This window comes from Nycticebus coucang, chromosome 2 (genome assembly GCF_027406575.1).
Source record: "Nycticebus coucang isolate mNycCou1 chromosome 2, mNycCou1.pri, whole genome shotgun sequence".
Lineage (NCBI taxonomy): Eukaryota > Metazoa > Chordata > Mammalia > Primates > Lorisidae > Nycticebus > Nycticebus coucang.
Genome location: NC_069781.1, coordinates 96,610,731 through 96,629,733, shown reverse-complemented (window position 1 = coordinate 96,629,733; position 19,003 = coordinate 96,610,731).

Genomic DNA, 19,003 nt, shown 5'->3' with positions numbered 1-19,003 from the left:
TCTTATAAATTGAGGTGTGTTCTGGTTGGGTGCATAAATATTAATAATTGAAATCTCATATTGAGTATTACCTTTCACAAATATGAGTGTCCTCCTTATTCGTCCTTATTTTGGTTGGTTTAAAGCCTATTGCATCTACGAATAGGATTGCAACACCTGCTTCTTTCTGCTTTCCATTTGCCTAGAGTATAGATGACTATCCCTTCACCTTGAGTCTATATTTATCTTTTAATGTAAAATGTATGCAGCAGATATCTGGCTTGAGTTTTTGTTTCCAGTCAGCAAATCTGTGCCTCTTCATAGGACAATTTAAACCATTCACATTAATTGAGAAGATTGATAATCCTTTCGAGAGTCCAGTGGACATTTTTAATCCTTTTGCAACTGTGGAAGTTGGAATTTGATCAAAATTTTCTGGGTGGGTTTACTTTTGTGGTGGAGGATTACACTGGCCTTTATGAAGGATAGGTCTGAGAATATCCTGGTGAGCTGGTTTAGTTATAGCAAATTTCTTCAACATGTGAATGTCATTGAAGTATTTAATTTCTCCATCATAAATGAAGTTCAGTTTAGCTGGGTACAGGATCCTGGGTTGAAAGTTATTTTGTTTTAGGAGATTAAAAGTCGATGACCATCCTCTTCTAGCTTGAAAGGTTTCAGCAGAGAGATCTGCAGTTATTCTAATATTCTTGCACTTGTAGGTGATGGTTTTCTTTTGTCTGGCTGCTTTCAGAATTTTATCCTTCATATTAACTCTAGTAAAATTGATTATGATGTGTCTGGGGGATGTCTTATTTGCATTGAGTCATGCTGGAGTTATGAAACTGTCTCCTATCTGAATTTCAGAATCTCTTGGCATGTCTGGAAAGTTCTCCTTCATAATCTCATGGAGAAGAGACTCTGTGCCTTGTGAAGCCACTTCATCGCTTTTGGGTATCCCTATAAGATGAATATTGGTTTTCTTTGAATCATCCCGGAATTCTCTGAGAGAGTGATCTGTTTTTGACCTCCATTTCTCTTCCTCACTGAGAGTTTGTGAGCATTCAAAAGCTTTGTCTTCAATGTCAGAAATCCTTTCTTCTGCTTGCTCCATTCTGTTACTGAGGGATTCTACAATGTTTCTCAGATCTTTGAGTGCTGCAACTTCTTGTCTCAATGTGTCAAAATCTTTGGTCATTTAGTCTTTGAATTTGTTGAATTCTTGAGACATTTTGGGTTACTGCTTGGAATTCTAATTCAATCTTATTTGCTATCCAGACTCTGAATTTGATTTCTGACATCTCAGCTATTTGTTTGTGGTTGGGATCTTGTGTTGTGTCTGCCCCATTGATCCTTGTGGGAGTTAATCTACTCTGATTATGCATATTGCCAGAGTTTTTCTGTTGATTTCACCTCATGATTGTTTTTCACCGTTACCTCTGGCCATCCTCAGAGTTGGGGAGGTGTCTCTCCAAGATTAGACACCAGCGGGATCACTCTATTGTTGCTGGATCTTTGTAGGGATTGACCCTGTGTAGCTCCTTGGGGCTGCCCCAGCCGGGGAGTTCTGGTTGTGGGAGAAGCTCCAGAGTGTGACACACTCAGATCCAGCAACAGGGCGGGGGCTGGTTCACATTGTTCTGGGAGTGCCTGGCACCCAGTGACTTTGGCACAGAGAGCCCAAGGCTCCAGCCGTCTTGGCCAGGAGCAGGGCTCTGCTCAAAGGCAGGGAGGGTTCCAGAGGGCATGCGGCTACCAGAGTCTCTGGCCATCGTTTGGACCAGTGTGGAGACAGGGAGGGTACAGGAGGGAGGATGTGGGGTTGCGTGGCTCCTGCAGTTCCTGGTCAGGGTGTGCAGAGGCCCAGCAATGCAGGTCACAGGTCCCAGGTCGCAGCACAGCTCTTACTGAAGTCTGGGCAGGCGCCGATCATGGTCATGGCACAGCTCTTATGGAGGTCCGGGCAGGTGCTGATTGCGGTCATGGTGCAGCTCTTCCAGGGGTCCGGGCAGGCGCCAATCGCAGTCATGGCACAGCTCTTCCACAGGTCAAGCTTCAGTCCCTTAGTTCTCTTTCCTAAAATTTTTCACTAGCTTTTTATTCATCTTCTGGGAATTATTTAATGCATATATACACATGCACCTCAATTTATAAGAGAGACTCTAATAGACATGAGCAACTTGATTTCCTCCAGCTCCATAACAGTCAGAGATTTTAACACCCCTTTGGCAGTGTTGGATAGATCCTCCAATAAGAAGCTAAGCAAAGACATGTTAGACTTAAACTTAACCATTCAACAATTGGATTTAACAGACATCTACAGAACATTTCCTTCTAAGAAAACTGCATACATATTCTTCTCATCAGCCCATGGAACATCCTCCCCAAATTGATCACATCTTAGGGCACAAGTCTAACCTCAGAAAATTTAAAAGAATAGAATTTATTTCCTGCATCTTCTCAGACCATCATGGAATAAAAGTTGAACTCAGTAACAACAGGAATCTGCATACTCATACAAAAACATGGAAACTTAATAACCTTATGCTAAATGATAGCTGGGTTATAGATGAGATTAAGAAGGAAATTATCAAAGTTTTGGAACAAAATGATAATGAAGACATGAATTATCACAACCTCTGGTATACCGCAAATGCAGTCCTAAAAGGGAAATTTGTAGCACTGCAAGCCTTCCTCAAGAGAACAGAAAGAGAGGAAGCTAACAACTTAATGGGACATCTCAAGCAACTGAAAAAGGAAGAACATTCCAATCCCAAACTTAGCAGAAGAAAAGAAATAAAGAAAATTAGAGCAGAATTAAATGAAATTGAAAACAAAGGGACTGTACAACAGATCAATAAACCAAAAAGCTGATTTTTTGAAAAGGTCAATAAAATAAATAAACTTTTGGCCAACCTAACCAGGAAAAAAAGAATAAAATCTCTAATTTCATCAATCAGAAATGGCAAAGATGAAATTGCAACAGACTCCTCAGAAATTCAAGAAATCCTTGATGAACATTACAAGAAACTCTATTCTCAGAAACATGAAAATTTCAAGGAAATAGACCAATACTTGGAAGCATGCCACCTTCTTAGACTTAGCCAGAATGAAGTGGAAATGTTGAACACGCCTATATCTAGTTCTGAAATAGAATCAACTATACAAAATCTCCCTAAAAAGAGAAGCCCGGACCAGATGGCTTCACGTCAGAATTCTACCAAACCTTTAAAGAGGAACTAGTACCTATATGACTTAACCTTTTCCAAAATATAGAAAAAGAAGGAATACTACCAAACACATTATATGAAGCAAACATCACCTTGTCCCCAAACCAGGAAAAGACCCAACAAGAAAAGAAAATTATAGACCAATATCACTAATGAATATTGATGCAAAAATATTCAACAAGATCCTAACAAACAGAATCCAAAATTATAGACCAATATCTTTAATGAACATAGATGCAAAAATATTCAACAAGATTCTAGCAAACAGAATCCAGCAACTCATCAAACAAATTATACATCATGACCAGGTGGGTTTTATCCCAGGGTCTCAAGGCTGGTTCAATATAGGTAAGTCCATAACTATAATTGATCACATAAAATAAAAAACAAAGACCATATGATTCTCTCAATTGATGCAGAAAAAGCTTTTGATAATATCCAGGATCTTTTCATCATCAGAACACTTAAGATAATTGGTATAGAAGGGACATTTCTTAAACTGATAGAGGCCATTTACAGCAAAACCACAGCCAATATCATATTGAATGCAGTTAAATTGAAATCATTTCCACTCAGATCAGGAACCAGGCAAGCTTGCCCATTGTCTCCACTGCTTTTTAACATTGTAATGGAAGTCTTAGCTATCACAATTAGGCAAGAAAAGGCAATCAAGGGTATCTATAGAGTCAGAAGTGATAAAACATTCACTCTTCGCAGATGATATGATTGTATATCTGGAAAACACCAGGGATTCTACTACAAAACTCTTAGAAGTGATCAAGGAATACAGCAGCATCTCAGGTTACAAAATCAACATCCATAAATCTGTAGCCTTTATATACCAACAATAGTCAAGCTGATAAAACAGTCAAGGACTCTATTCTGTTCACAGTAGTACCAAAGAAGATGAAATATTTGAGAGTTTACCTAACAAAGGACCTGAAAGTTCTCTATAAAGAGAACTATGAAACTCTAAGAAAAGAAATAGCTGAAGATGTTAACAAATGGAAAAGCATACCATGCTCATGGCTGGGAAGATTCAACATTATTAAAATGTCCATACTACCCAAAGCAATACACAATTTTAATGCAATCCCTGTTAAAACTCCACTGTCATACTTTAAAGATTTCAAAAAGTAACACTACATTTTATATGGAATCAGAAAAACCCTCAAATAGCCAAGACATTACTCAGAAATAAAAACAAAACAGGAGGAATCACTCTATCAGAACTCACACTATACTATAAATTGATAGTGATCAAAACAGCATAGTACTTGCACAAAAACAGAGAGGTAGATGTATGCAACAGAATAGAGAACCAAGAGATTAACCCAGTTACTTACCGTAATTTGATATTGGACAAGCCAATTAAAAACATTCAGTGGGGAAAAGATTCCCTATTTAACAAATAGTGCTGGGTGACCTGGCTGGTGACCTGTAGAAGACTGAAACTGGACCCACACCTTTCAACATTAACTAAGATATACTCTCACTGGATTAAAATTTTAAACTTAAGATACAAAATTATAAAAATACTAGAAGAAAGTGCAGGGAAAACTCTTGAAGAAATCGGCCTGGGTGATTATTTTATGAGAAAGACCTCCCCGCCGGGCAATTGAAGTAACCAAAAATACACTACTGTGACCTGATCAAACTAAAAAGCTTCTACAAAGCCAAAAAAACAGTAAGCAAGGCAAGCAGACAGCCCTCAGAATGGGAAAAGATATTTGCAGGTTATATCTCCGACACATAATAATAATCAGAATCCACAGAGAACTCAAACGTATTAGCAAGCAAAGAACAAGTGATCCCATCTCAGGCTGGGCAAGGGACTTGAAGAGAAACTTCTCTGAAGAAAACAGGCACATGGCCTACAGATACATTAAAAAATTCTCATAATCCTTAATCATCAGAGAAATACAAATCAAAACCACTTTGAGATATCATCTAACTCCAATAAGATTAGCCCACATCACAAAATCCCATAACCAGAGAAGCTGGCATGGATGTGGAGAAAAGGGAACAGTTCTACACTGCTGGTGGGAATGCAAACTAATACATTCCTTTGGAAAGATGTTTGGAGGTCACTTAGGGATCTAAAAATAGACCTGCCATTGGATCCTCCAATTCCTCTGCTAGGTATATATCCAGAAGTCCAAAAATCACTTTATAACAAAGATATTTGCACCATAATGTTTATTGCAGCCCAATTCATAACTGCTAAGTCATGGAAGAAGCCCAAGTGCCCATCGATCCATGAATGGATTAATAAATTGTGGTATATGTACACAATGGAATATTATGCAGCCTTAAAAAAGATGGAGACTTTACCTCTTTCATGTTTACATCCCCTGTTTCCCTGAAAATAAGACAGTGTCTTATTTTAAGGTGTGCTCCCAAAGATGTGCTAGGTCTTATTTTCAGGGGACGTCTTATCTTTCCTGTAAGTAGGTCTTATTTGCGGAGGATGTCTTATTTTCGGGGAAACAGGGTAGGTGGAGCTGGAACATATTCCTCTTAGCAAAGTATCTCAAAAATGGAAGAAAAAGTATCCAATGTAGTCAGCCCTACTATGAAACCAATTTATAGCTTACATATGAAAGCTGTAACCCAACTATAGCCCAAGGAGAGGGGGAGGGAGGAGAGGGAAGATGGGTGGAGGGAGGTTAATAGGTGGGAACACACCTACAGTGCATTTTACAAGGGTACAAGTTAAATATACTAAGTGTAGAATGTAAATGTCTTAACAAAATAACAAAGAAAATTCAGTGAAGGCTATGCTAACCAGTTTGATGGAAGTATTTCAAATTGTATATAAAACCAGCACATTGTACCCCTTAATTGCATTAATGTACACAGCTATGATTTAATAAAAATAAATAAATAAATAAAATGCCAGCCCTCTCTGGTGTGGCTGGATCTTGGGCTGAGGACGCTTATGCACATTTAGCCTCCACAAATTCTGGGAGATTATGCCCAGGACATGAGCGTCCCCTCCTTCACTCCCATCGCCAGGGCGGGAAGCAGGCTCTATGTTTATTCAAGTACAGATCAGAAACCTGTCTACTCAGCTGCAGGGATCCACCTCCAGCTCACTGAGTGGCCTGGCTGCTCCTCTCCACTTATTATCAAGTGAGGGAAAAGTACCTCTCACACCCCCACCTCATCCCCACTCTGCTGGGAGTAGCACTGGAACCCATTATATACCAGTGAATCTTGCTGAAGAAATCTCCAGAATTCCTTTAAGTTCTAATATGTTCTCAGCTACCAGCTTTGAACATTCACATCTCCATCTGTCTGGAGCCTCATTTGGTATCTTACATCTGTCATCTTTGGGCCTCAGCCAAAATATCCATTTTAACACCCTGTTTACAACCAGGGGCACCAAGTCATCTTCTCTTCTCTGTTCTCACTCTCTCTCCTCCAATTAGGGGTAGACAGAATTTCTGCCTGCATACTATATTAAGTTCATGGCCATGAAAGGATAGCTTCCTCCTTCGACCCTTCTGTGATGTTCTTCTTGAATTCAAGGGCCTCATCCACCAGGTCAAGGATCCCACCTGCAGCCAGGATTCCTTTACTTTGGTCCAGAGCAGGATAGAAGCCCAGGCAAGTTGATGGAGGGTGGTTCTTTGGTTCAATCCAAGCTCTGCCATTTACCAGCCTCTGGGAACCCTGGGTCCCCCAGTGATACTCCTCACTTTGCAGGAAAGGGAAGTTAAATCATGGTAGAAGCTTAGTGAATGGGTAACCTGCCCGAATTCCCATGAGTTTTCTGGCTCATAAACTGGTAGCATCAATTTTCTTGAGGAAAATATTCTCTTCTTCAAAAAACCTTCTTAGGGCATTGACTTCTCATGAAACTTTCCATAACTATCTGTCATAAAATCCTTCTCCTGGGTCTAAAGAGTAGAAGTACAACCCAGAGGTTGGGGGTGGGTGGTGGTGGAGGGAGAAATAAAACAAGAAATAAGTGGAAATAATCTAAAAATTGTATTTTTATTTACTTGTGTATTTATTTTATAATATTTTTAATTTTAGTTTTTTAATTGACAGATAAAATTATATGTATTTTTTGTGTACAGCATGGTGTTTTGAAGTGTATATTTGCAGTGGAATGGCTAAATCTAGCTAATTAACACATGCATTACCTCACACAGTTCTCATTTCCTTCTGTGGTGAGACTATTTAAAATCTACTCTTAACATTAACATTTTTTTCAGGAATACAATATATTATTATTAACTATAGTCACCATATTGTACAATAGAGACCTTGAACTTATTCCTCGTAACTGAAATATTATATCCATTGACTAACATTTCCCCAACTACCCCCCAATTGTACTAACTTTTGCATGGTCATGGTCATGATTATGAACTACGTTAAGTCTGATCTTCCTCACTTTCCATGTGCTATGTGAATGAACATCACTGCTTCTAAACTCAGATTACCAAATAAGCTCTTTTCCCAGCAGACTCCTTTAAAACTATCTTGTAACCAAAAGGACTGAAATATCGAGATAGAAGATCGTTTATATAGCACTTTGAACTCGCAATAAGTCATCTTTTTAACCTAGTAGTGAATTCCCATCATTGTTATTTGGTAGTTTATTTTCTTAAGCAAAAGAAAATGCCTCCCAGTCATCTGCCACTGCCTTGCACGTTTCTCTAAGGCTTGCCGCCATCCTTGCTTTCTTGGGGCTGTTTCCCAGACAGTGCTATCTGCAGAGGCAGCAGAATCGCTGAGCAAACAATGAAGGGGCTGTTCAGGGAGCAGACAGGATACAGAGCTTGGCGTCTGGGTCAGAACAGGGAATGTGTCACGAGGCTACTCAGCCTACTCTAGAATCCTACACATTTTCTCTGAAGCTCATGCCTGGAGAATCCCATCTTAACAGCAAACACGGTGGCTGCGCTTGGTATATTCCAACAGCTCAGTGCAAATGTCTGAAGCAGAGAAACCTACACAGGGAAACTCTGTCCTTGGTCAAGGACCCTGGCCAGAGATCTCACGATTGTGTAGTTAGTTAAAAAGACAGCAAGACAAAAGTACAAACGGGTCATATGACCTGTCCTCTCAGTTGGGAAAACAATTCATGTACAGTCTGGCTGACAGTGGGCAGTCTCGGGAGGGGACCATCCCACACCACGGGGAAGCGTTGCTGGTCCTCCCTGGGTCCTTTCAACCATGTTCACACACCTGGCCACTGGGTTTCATCAGATGCACCACCAGGAATATGAAAGGCCAGAAGTATAATAGAAACCAAACAGTCCCTGCAGTTGAGAGGGAGAATGAAGTTTGAAAAGCAGTGCAGAGCTGGTTCTTGTCTAAGCCAGTGGCTTGCTGTGGTGTAGAGTAAAGGAAAATGTCTGTTCCTATTTGTAGGACATAAAACAGGAGTCATAAAACCTAGAATCAGCAGCAAAGGACCCGTTGTCATAAAGAACTATAAAACACCCGTGTTTGTTCATACAGTTTATAGAAGATCCCCAGAGGAAGCTGTGGTGTGTGCTTTGATTTCTTTCATCCTGCTGTAGTTTTTAAACTTCTGTGTGTTAGTCAGAGGGGACAGGAGAGGTTACTTTGCTTTGTCCTTGCCCTTTGAACCCAGATAGAGATCTTGTGCTGACCTTTGTAAGCAGGAAACACTTTTAGAGCTTCCTCTTCCCACTCTGACTCCACTTGCCTAAACCAGTTTGTGTCACACAAGGAGAAATAAGTTGGTGATTGGGATTCCCTGATATCCCAGTTTGCCTCAGCTAATCCCTATATTTTGGTTCTAAAAACAGCTGGTCCAGGAAAACTGCACACACACCTTGCCCTAAAACCCCCAGGGCAACGGGGAACCTTTCCAAGCCCAGCCACCATCCGAGCAAATGTAATTTTTAAATTAGAACCAATCCCATTTTGTACTTGACCCAATGATGTAATGGCAGATCCTTGTACAAATTGCCCAACATGCAACAACACATGTGAAATCCAAGTAAAAGAAAAGGTTAAATGAAAATACATATTTGAGTGGATTATTAGAAACAGTAAGATTTTCAGAAATGAGTCACTTGAGGAAATAGTTGATTTGGCAAGGGACAAACAGTGCCTCTTAGGTATGCACCAAGAAGATGGGATCAGAACTTAATTTTAAACCTGAGGATTTTAATAAGAACTTGGTTACTTAAAATCACTGCCAAAGAGAAGGGAGCAAGAATAAGCCAGCCCCAGGGGATGAATTACAAAATGTATGTGTTACCCTCAGGGTCAGGAGAAGGGGCAAAGACTAGTTAAATTAACTAAAGCTAATTTCTACTTGTCTTTTCAAATGCTGTGGCAATGTAACCCCTTTGACTAGATGGCTGTCTGCCTCAAAGGATGTGACAATGAGTTTCTGAGATGAGCGTGAATGTGTGGGGCAGAAAGGAGAAAAAAAGACATCTTCCAACTCTATAGAGAGAGCTGTTTGCTAAGGGATTTGGGTGAGAGGTTTGTAATCCAATGCTTTTGTGTTAATTTTCCCATTTATACACTAATTTTATATTGCTAGATATTCACTGTGTCTGTCCCTCCCCAGTAAATGACATTTTTTTCAGAAGAATGACTCCACAATAGATGACATGACAATTCTCTTTTTGTCTAAGCTCAACTCTAAAATTTGAAACAGCTGCTATTTTCTTTTTTCCTGACAAACTAAAAGACAACTTTTGTACTTAAACTTGGTATTCCACTAAAAGTATATGTGAATTGGCACATTCGAACTTTGAAAATAGTAGAAATGGTCTGGTCACACAGGGATTCATTGCATTTCCAGATGCTGTGCTGAGAAGCAGACCTCAGGGCAGGGCAGCAGCCGGTGGGCAGTGCCTGGGAATGAAGACTATGGAGTGAGAAACCTCTCAGGTGCAGACTTGAGGTCACGAGAAAGCTAATGAAAGAATAAGTGTACCCTTTATATCAGACATATCCCAAACTAGAGTCTTAGTTTTACATATTATCATAGTCTATATAAATACATTATATCAGGCATAAACTTCCCCGAGATTAAAATCAGCTGTGTTAATCTTCCTTTAAAATATCATTATATTTCTCTAAAACACAAAAGCAAATACCATGAGTCACAAAAGCCTGAAATTTCAAGGTCCATTGATACTGTGTTTCTCTAGGCTTCCAAGATACTAAATAAAAACTCCATTATTTTGTGTGTTTTTTAATATCTGCTCCCCTGGTCTGGCTGCAATTCAATGACCTTCAAATGCAATATCCATTGTTGCAGTTACTTTCATCTTTACGTGAGTGAAGCAGAATCAATGTTCTTGTCCAGTAATTCTAATTAAACCACTGTAGTCAACCTTGCTGAATCTGCAAGCTTTGGATTTATATTGAATTAATGAAAGCTGAAAGGGGTTCCCATATTACAGCCACACTTAATGCATCCTTGTCAAAAGGAAATGGAATTACAATGTTGCACGTACACAGTAAGTTGATCAACTTAAGCAAGGTGACAACCATGAATTGATCATGTGAAAGCATCAATAAAAATCCCAGTAGCTATTATAAAATGTGCCAGTTTTAGATTATTTAATTCCCTCGAGCCTAGATGGTTCAAATGATTGGTAAAGAGATAAACAGGTAGAGTCACTTACTTTCAGGTCAATGGTTTAAATAGACCTGTAGATAGCATCAAAGGCCACTTCCCCACATCAATTAACTTTATTATTTAAACAAATTTCAGATCTCAGTCTAACAATTTATTTCCATGTGGGAAAAACTAATAAATTTTTTTTCAATATTTGCATTTAATTTTTGGAGGAAAAAAAAATTTCTGAAAAAAAAGAAAAGGAATTGATAAGCCAGAGTAAGCAAAGCAATATTTGTATCTGATGTCTGAGACTTTTCTGATTTAGGCCATAGACAAACCCATAAAGCATTAGCTTTGCTGATCAATTCTAACATTAGTTTTTGACTTGCTGGATTTGATTAGAAGAGGAGAAAAAAAATCCAAGCTTTAAAGTGGTAAGGAAAAAAAAGAGGTACATCTGGTTACTTAAGCACCTTCACCAGTTAATCACCAGTTAACGTCTAATAATGTTGACTGATGGTTGGCAAAGGACTAGCTGTTTCCATCAGCAATAATATTATGTTAATTTCTTATTTAAGATAGGATATAAAATATATCTCTATTTCCTCTTCTCCCCTAAACTAACAAAAAAGCTAGGAAAACCCGTAACCCTGAACAACAATCTGTGAAGACCACCTGCTTAGGCTTGGAGGACAAAAAAGTAAATATATCTTGCCCATGCCATCATTATTTGGTTTAGACAAATATTAGCCATGGGTAGCCAAATCTAATGAAATTAATACACTCATTAGTTTTTGCTCTTTTAAAATACGTGTTATGCTATTTGATTGTATACTTCTAACAAACTTTGAAATAATTGTAGAATAAAATTGGGTTTATAGTTAATCTTTATCCAAATAAGAACAAAGTAAGAGCTCAAAAAAGTTGCCTTTTATTATTAAAAGATAGGTTGCTCTTTTAATATATCTTTGGCCCCAGCTATAATATTTATATCTGCATTTTTCCCTCTTTTTTGTTTCAATAAATTTTATTATAGCACTGTATTTTGGGCAATTGTGGAGGGCAATATTTTCAGTGGGGTGAAGAGCTATTCTTTTGTTTTGTTTTGTTTTGTTTTGTTTTTCCCTCCTGTGTTCGCAAACTGGAGGGTCAGACTCATAGATAAATTAAAACCATCATCCAATACAAGGTCAATCACAGAAGCATGTTATGGGAAACTCATGACGCTATGGGAACACTAATTATTCATGGAGTCAAGGAGGCTTTATGGGAAGGGAAAAAAGGCAGGGAGTAATCTTAAAAGATGGGGAGTAATCCATCAGGCAGAAACAGAAAGGGAAGGTATTCCAGGAAAAAGGAATCATTGAACCTGCAAGACAGAAGTGAAGGAAGGATGCGCTGAGAAGGAAAAGCTGCATTAGAGCAGCTGACACTGTAGAGTACAGAGTACACTTCACTGCACATAGTGGCACAGCCACGCAGAACGCTGAGTGGACTTCAGCTGAATTCCACGTTATGACAGCATATAAAAGATTTATAAAGGCCATTTTAATATGGAAAATTCTGGTGGTATTACTTCTAAGTGAAAATGGCAGGATTCTGAGTTACATACTCAGTGTAATTCTCTGAAATTCTCTGATGATTTGACTAGGCATCAAAGAGAATTGACTCATGAGCTCACAATTATTCACGTCTGCCAATGAGAAGACTTTTCCCCATGCCAACTTTTGTCTCCAAAACATCAAATCTTGTTTTTCTTCCACTATTCATATTTTTCTGAGCCAGGCACCAAAGGACATGTGCATACTGCAGTATGAGTTTTGGCCTTTCAGCATCACGCCAGAATACTGGACAGGCCAGAAGAAAGGCATATTCCTGGGCAGCATATCCACAGAAGGGGCCTGGAGCCGTTTAAATACAGCCAACCCTATCCCAAACTAATGCATCCATAGCTCAGCTTCTCCGATGCCAGATTCCAAAATTCCCGGCTGCTACTTCATTACCAGGATGTGAGAGGAGGTGTCATGGATGGAAATCTGACTGGGAAAAGACAGAAGTCTTAACAATTTCAGTTAATCGACAGTACCTTTGCAAAGTTTACAAAACATGTGACCGTCTTAGTAACACATGGCTAGGACTTTTTTTTAATAAGTGAGAGTCACTGAAGTTGGAGATCTATTACTTTCACAATGATATGTCTCTGTTCTCTGTTTAGAAACAAAACAGAACAAAACAACCAACAAAGAAAAGAACTAAAAGAAAATACACATAAAATTTTAACAATATTTATATTTAGGTGATATAAATGTGGGTGTTTCTTTTTTGTCTACTTTTCTGTATTATTAAAATTTCTTTAAATGACCATCTTTTGCTTAGTATTATACTAAGCTGTTGAAGCACAGTGCTATTTAAGCTTAGCATTAAAATAATTAAATTAGTTTAATTGATATTTCTGGCTTTAGCTGTTCCATGGAGATAATCTTTTGATTTATTTTTTTCTCCAAATAAGGATTATGAAAGATGTTTTAGTTCCCAAGGCCTTTTAGCCCTTTAATAAGATGTTTCTAGCCTTCTGAATTATTTATTCACAAGTTATAACTGCTCAACCACATCTTCTAGAAAACATCACATAATTGAATATCTAAAGTTGCAATGCATACTTTGATAACCAAACTTTATTGATAATCAAAAATATACAATAATAAAGACAAAACTTCACTGACATATTGCCATACTTCTCATTTGTTATGAAATAAATGTATACACAAACTTTTTTTAATTTCCAATTAATATGAGGGTACACACAATAGCTTGCATTCTTTGCATTCGTAAGGTGAGGTCTAAGTTGTAGTTGTGTCTTTTACCTAGGAAGTATGCGATGCACCCACTATTGTTCCCACTGGGTAGGAACCCACTGATCCCTGTCTCCCCACTTCTTAGATTTTTTTTTATATATTTTTTTATTGTCAAATCATAGCTGTGTACCTTAGTGCAATCGCCTGTACCCATTCTAAGATGCACCATAGATGTGGCCCCACCCATTACCTTCCCTCCACCAAAACCTCCCCCCTCCCTTCCCCTTCTTTGGCCCTTTCCCCATAGTCTTGTGCTATAGTTGGGTTATAGCCTTCATGTGAAAGCTATAATTTAGCTTCATAGTAGGGATGAGTACATTGGATACTTTTTTTCCATTCCTGAGATACTTTGCTAAGAAGAATATGTTCCACCTCCATCCATGTAAACATGAAAGAGGTAAAGTCTCCATCTTTCTTTAAGGCTGCATAATATTCCATGGTATACATGTACCACAATTTGCTAGTCCATTCATGGGTCGATGGGCACTTGGGCTTCTTCCATGACTTAGCAATTATGAATTGGGCTGCAATAAACATTCTGGTACAGATCTCTCTGTTATATTATGATGTTTGGTCTTCTGGGTATAAACCTAGTAAAGGAATTATAGGATCGAATGGCAGGTCTATTTTTAGATCTCTAAGTATTCTCCAAACATCCTTCCAGAAGGAACGTATTAGTGGGTATTCCCACCAGCAGTATAGAAGTATGCCCTTTCCTCCACATCCACGCCAACATTTCTGGTTTGGGGATTTTGTTATGTGGGCTACTCTTACTGGGGTTAGGTGATATCTCAGAGTAGTTTTGATTTGCATTTCTCTGATGATTAAGGATGATGAGCTTTTTTTCATGTGTTTGTAGATTTTGCGTCGGTCTTTTTTAGAGAAGTTTCTCTTCAAGTCCCTTGACCACCCTGAGATGGGGTCATGTGTTCTTTTCTTGTTAATACATTTGAGTTCTCTGTGGATTCTGGTTATTAAACCATTATTGGAGGTATAACCTGCAAATATTTTCTCCCATTCTGAGGGCTGTCTGCTTGCTTTACTCACTATGTTCTTGGCTGTGCAGAAGCTTCTTAGTTTGATCAGGTCCCAGTAGTGTATTTTTGATACTGCTTCAATTGCCTGCGGAGTCCTCCTCATAAAATATTCACCCAGGCCGATTCCTTCAAGAGTTTTCCCTGCACTTTCTTCAAGTATTTTTATAGTTTCATGTCTTAAGTTTAAATCTTTTATCCAGTGAGAGTCTATCTTAGTTAATGGTGAAATGTGTGGGTCCAGTTTCAATCTTCTACAGGTTGCCAGCCAGTTTACCCAGCACCATTTGCTAAATACGGAATCTTTTCCCCACTGAATGTTTTTAATTGGCTTATCAAAGATCAAATAACAGTAAGTAGCTGGATCCATCTCTTGGTTCTCTATTCTGTTCCAGACACCTACTTCTCTGCTTTTGTGCCAGTACCATGCTGTTTTGATCACTATGGATTTATAGTACAGTCTCAGGTCTGGTAGCGTGATTCCTCCTGCTTTGTTTTTCTTGCTGAGTAATGTTTTGGCTATTCGAGGTTTTTTCTGATTCCATATAAAACGAAGTATTATTTTTTCAAGATCTTTAAAGTATGACAATGGAGCTTTAAAAGGAATTGCATTAAAATTATATATTGCATTGAGCAGTATGGACATTTTAACAATGTTGATTCTTCCCAGCCATGAGCATGGTATGTTTTTCCATCTGTTAACATCTTCGGCTATTTCTTTTCTTAGAGTTTCATAGTTCTCTTTGTAGAGATCTTTCACGTCCTTTGTTAGGTATACTCCCAAATATTTCATCTTCTTTGGCACTACTGTGAAAGGAATAGAGTCCTTGACTGTTTGTTGGGCTTGGCTATTGTTGGTATATATAAAGGCTACAGATTTATGGGTGTTGATTTTGTAGCCTGAGACATTGCTATATTCCTTGATCACTTCTAAAAGTTTTGTAGTAGAATCCCTAGTGTTTTCCAGATATACGATCATATCATCTGTGAAGAGTGAAAGTTTGATCTCTTCTGACCCTATGTGGATAACCTTGATCGCCTTTTCTTCCCTAATTGCAATGGCTAAAACTTCCATTACAATGTTAAAGACCAATGGAGACAATGGGCAACCGTGCCTGGTTCCTGATCTAAGTGGAAATGATTTCAATTTAACTCCATTCAATACGATATTGGCTGTGGGTTTGCTGTAGATGGCCTCTATTAGTTTAAGAAATGTCCCTTCTATACCAATTTTCTTAAGTGTTCTGATCATGAAGGGATGCTGGATATTATCAAAAGCTTTTTCTGCATCAATTGAAAGAATCATATGGTCTTTATTTTTAAGTTTGTTTATGTGTTGAATTACATTTATAGATTTACGTATATTGAACCAGCCTTGAGACCCTGGGATAAATCCGACTTGGTCATGGTGTATAATTTTTTTTGATGTGTTGTTGGATTCTGTTTGTTAGGATCTTATTGAGTATTTTAGCATCAATATTCATTAGTGATATTGGTCTATAATTTTCTTTTCTTGTTGGGTCTTTCCCTGGTTTGGGGATCAAGGTGATGTTTGCTTCATAGAATGTGCTGGGTAATATTCCTTCTTTTTCTATATTTTGGAAGAGGTTTAGTAGTATAGATACTAGTTCTTCTTTCAATGTTTGGTAGAATTCTGACATAAAGCCATCTGGTCCTGGGCTTTTCTTTTTAGGGAGATTTTGTATAGTTGATGCTATTTCAGAACTTGATATAGGCCTGTTCAACATTTTCACTTTGTTCTGGCTAAGTCTTGGTAGGTGGCGTGCTTCCAGGTATTGGTCGATTTCTTTCAGATTTTCATGTTTGTGAGAGTAGAGTTTCTTGTAGTATTCATTAAGGATTTTTTGAATTTCTGAGGGGTCTGTTGTTATTTCATCATTACCATTCCTGATTGATGAAATTAGAGATTTTACTCTTTTTTTCCTGGTTAGGTTGGCCAAAGGTTTATCTATTTTATTGATCTTTTCAAAAAACCAGCTTTTGGATTTATTGATCTGTTGTATAATTCTTTTGTTTTCGATTTCATTTAATTCTGCTCTGATTTTGGTTATTTCTTTTCTTCTGCTGCGTTTGGGGTTGAAGTGTTCTTCTTTCTCCAGTTGCTTGAGATGTTCCGTTAAGTTATTGACTTCCTCTCTTTCCGTTTTCTTGAGGAAGGCTTGCAGTGCTATAAATTTCCCTCTTAGGACTGCCTTTGCAGTATCCCAGAGGTTCTGGTAATTCGTGTCTTGATTGTTGTTTTGTTCCAAAAATATGGTGATTTCCTTCCTAATCTCATCTATAACCCATGTATCCTTCAGCATAAGGTTGTTTAGCGTCCATGTTTTTGTATGGGTATGCAGGTTCCTGTTGTTATTTAGTTCAACTTTTATTCCATGATGTTCTGAGAAGATGCAAGGAATAATTTCTATTTTTTTAAATTTGCTGAGGTTAGATTTGTGGCCTAGGATGTGGTCGATTTTGGAGTATGTTCTGTGGGCTGATGAGAAGAATGTGTATGCAGTTTTGGGTGGATGAAATGTTCTGTAGATGTCTGTTAAGTCCAGATGTTGAATGGTTGAGTTTAAATCTAAAATTTCTTTGCTTAGCTTCTTTTTGGAGGATCTATCCAGGACTGCTAAAGGGGTGTTAAAATCTCCAACTACTATGGAAGTGGAGGAAATCGAGTTGTTCATGTCTGTTAGAGTTTCTCTTATAAATTGAGGTGCGTTGTGGTTGGGTGCATAAATATTAAGAACTGAAATCTCAGCATATTGAGTATTACCTTTAACAAATATAAAGTGTCCATCCTTATCCTTAATTATTTTGGTTGGTTTAAAGCCTATTGCATCCACAAACAGGATTGCAATGCCTGCTTTTTTCTGCTTTCCATTTGCCTGGAATATAGATGACCATCCCTTCACCTTGAGTCTATATCTGTCTTTTAATGTAAGATGTGATTCTTGGATGCAGCAGATATCTGGCTTGAGTTTTTGTATCCAGTCCATCAACCTATGCCTCTTTAGAGGAAAGTTTAAACCATTCACATTAATTGAGAGTATTGATAAGCCTTTCGAGAGACCGGTGGACATTTTTAATCCTTTTGCGACTGTGGAAGTTGGAATTTGATAAAAAATTCTTTGGGTGGGTTTACTTTTGTGGTGGAGAATTATGCTGGTCTTTATGGAGGATAGGTCTAAGAATGTCCTGGAGAGCTGGTTTAGTTGTGGGAAATTTCTTCAACATGTGAATGTCATTGAAGTATTTAATTTCTCTGTCATAAATGAAGTTCAGTTTAGCTGGGTACAGGATCCTGGGTTGAAAGTTATTTTGTTTTAGGAGATTAAAAGTCGATGACCTTCCTCTTCTAGCTTGAAAGGTTTCAGCAGAGAGATCTGCAGTTATTCTGATATTCTTCCCCTTGTAGGTAATGGTTTTCTTTCGTCTGGCAGCTTTCAGAATTTTCTCCTTCATATTAACTTTAGTGAAATTGATTATGATGTGTCTGGGGGATGTCTTATTTGGGTTGAGTCATGCTGGAGTTCTGAAACTGTTTGCTATCTGAATTTCAGAATCTCTTGGCATGTCTGGAAAGTTCTTCTTCATAATCTCATGGAGAAGAGACTCTGTGCCTTGTGAAGCCACTTCATCACTTTCAGGGATCCCTATAAAACAAATATTGGTTTTCTTCAAATTATCCAAGAGCTCTCTGAGAGAGCAGTCTGTTTTTGCTCTCCATTTCTCTTCTTCTTTGAGGGTTTGGGAGCATTCAAAAGCTTTGTCTTCAATGTCAGAAATCCTTTCTTCTGCTTATACCATTCTGTTACTGAGGGATTCTACTGTGTTTTTCAGATCTTTGAGGGATACAACTTCTTGTCTCAATGTGTTGAAATCTTTGGTCATTTGGTCTTTGAATCCATTGAATTCTCGAGATAACTTTTGGAATTCTAATTCGATCTTATTTGCTATCCATATCCTGAATTCAATTTCTGACATCTCAGCTATTTGTTTGTGCATGAGGTCTTGTGCTGTTTCTGCCCCATTGATCCTTGGGGGAGTTGATCTACTCTCATTATTCATATTGCCAGAGTTTTTCTGTTGATTTCGCCTCATGATTGTTTTTCACCATTGCCTCTGGCTGTCCTCAGAGTTGGGGAGGTGTCTCTCCAAGATTAGACCCCAGCAGGATCACTATATTGTTGCTGGATCTTTGTAGGGAGTGACCCTGTGTAGTTCCTCTGGGGCTGCTCTAGCTAGGGAGTTCTGGTTGTGGAAGCAGCTCCGGTTTGTGACACACCCAGATCCAGCAACAGGGCTGGGGGTGGTGCG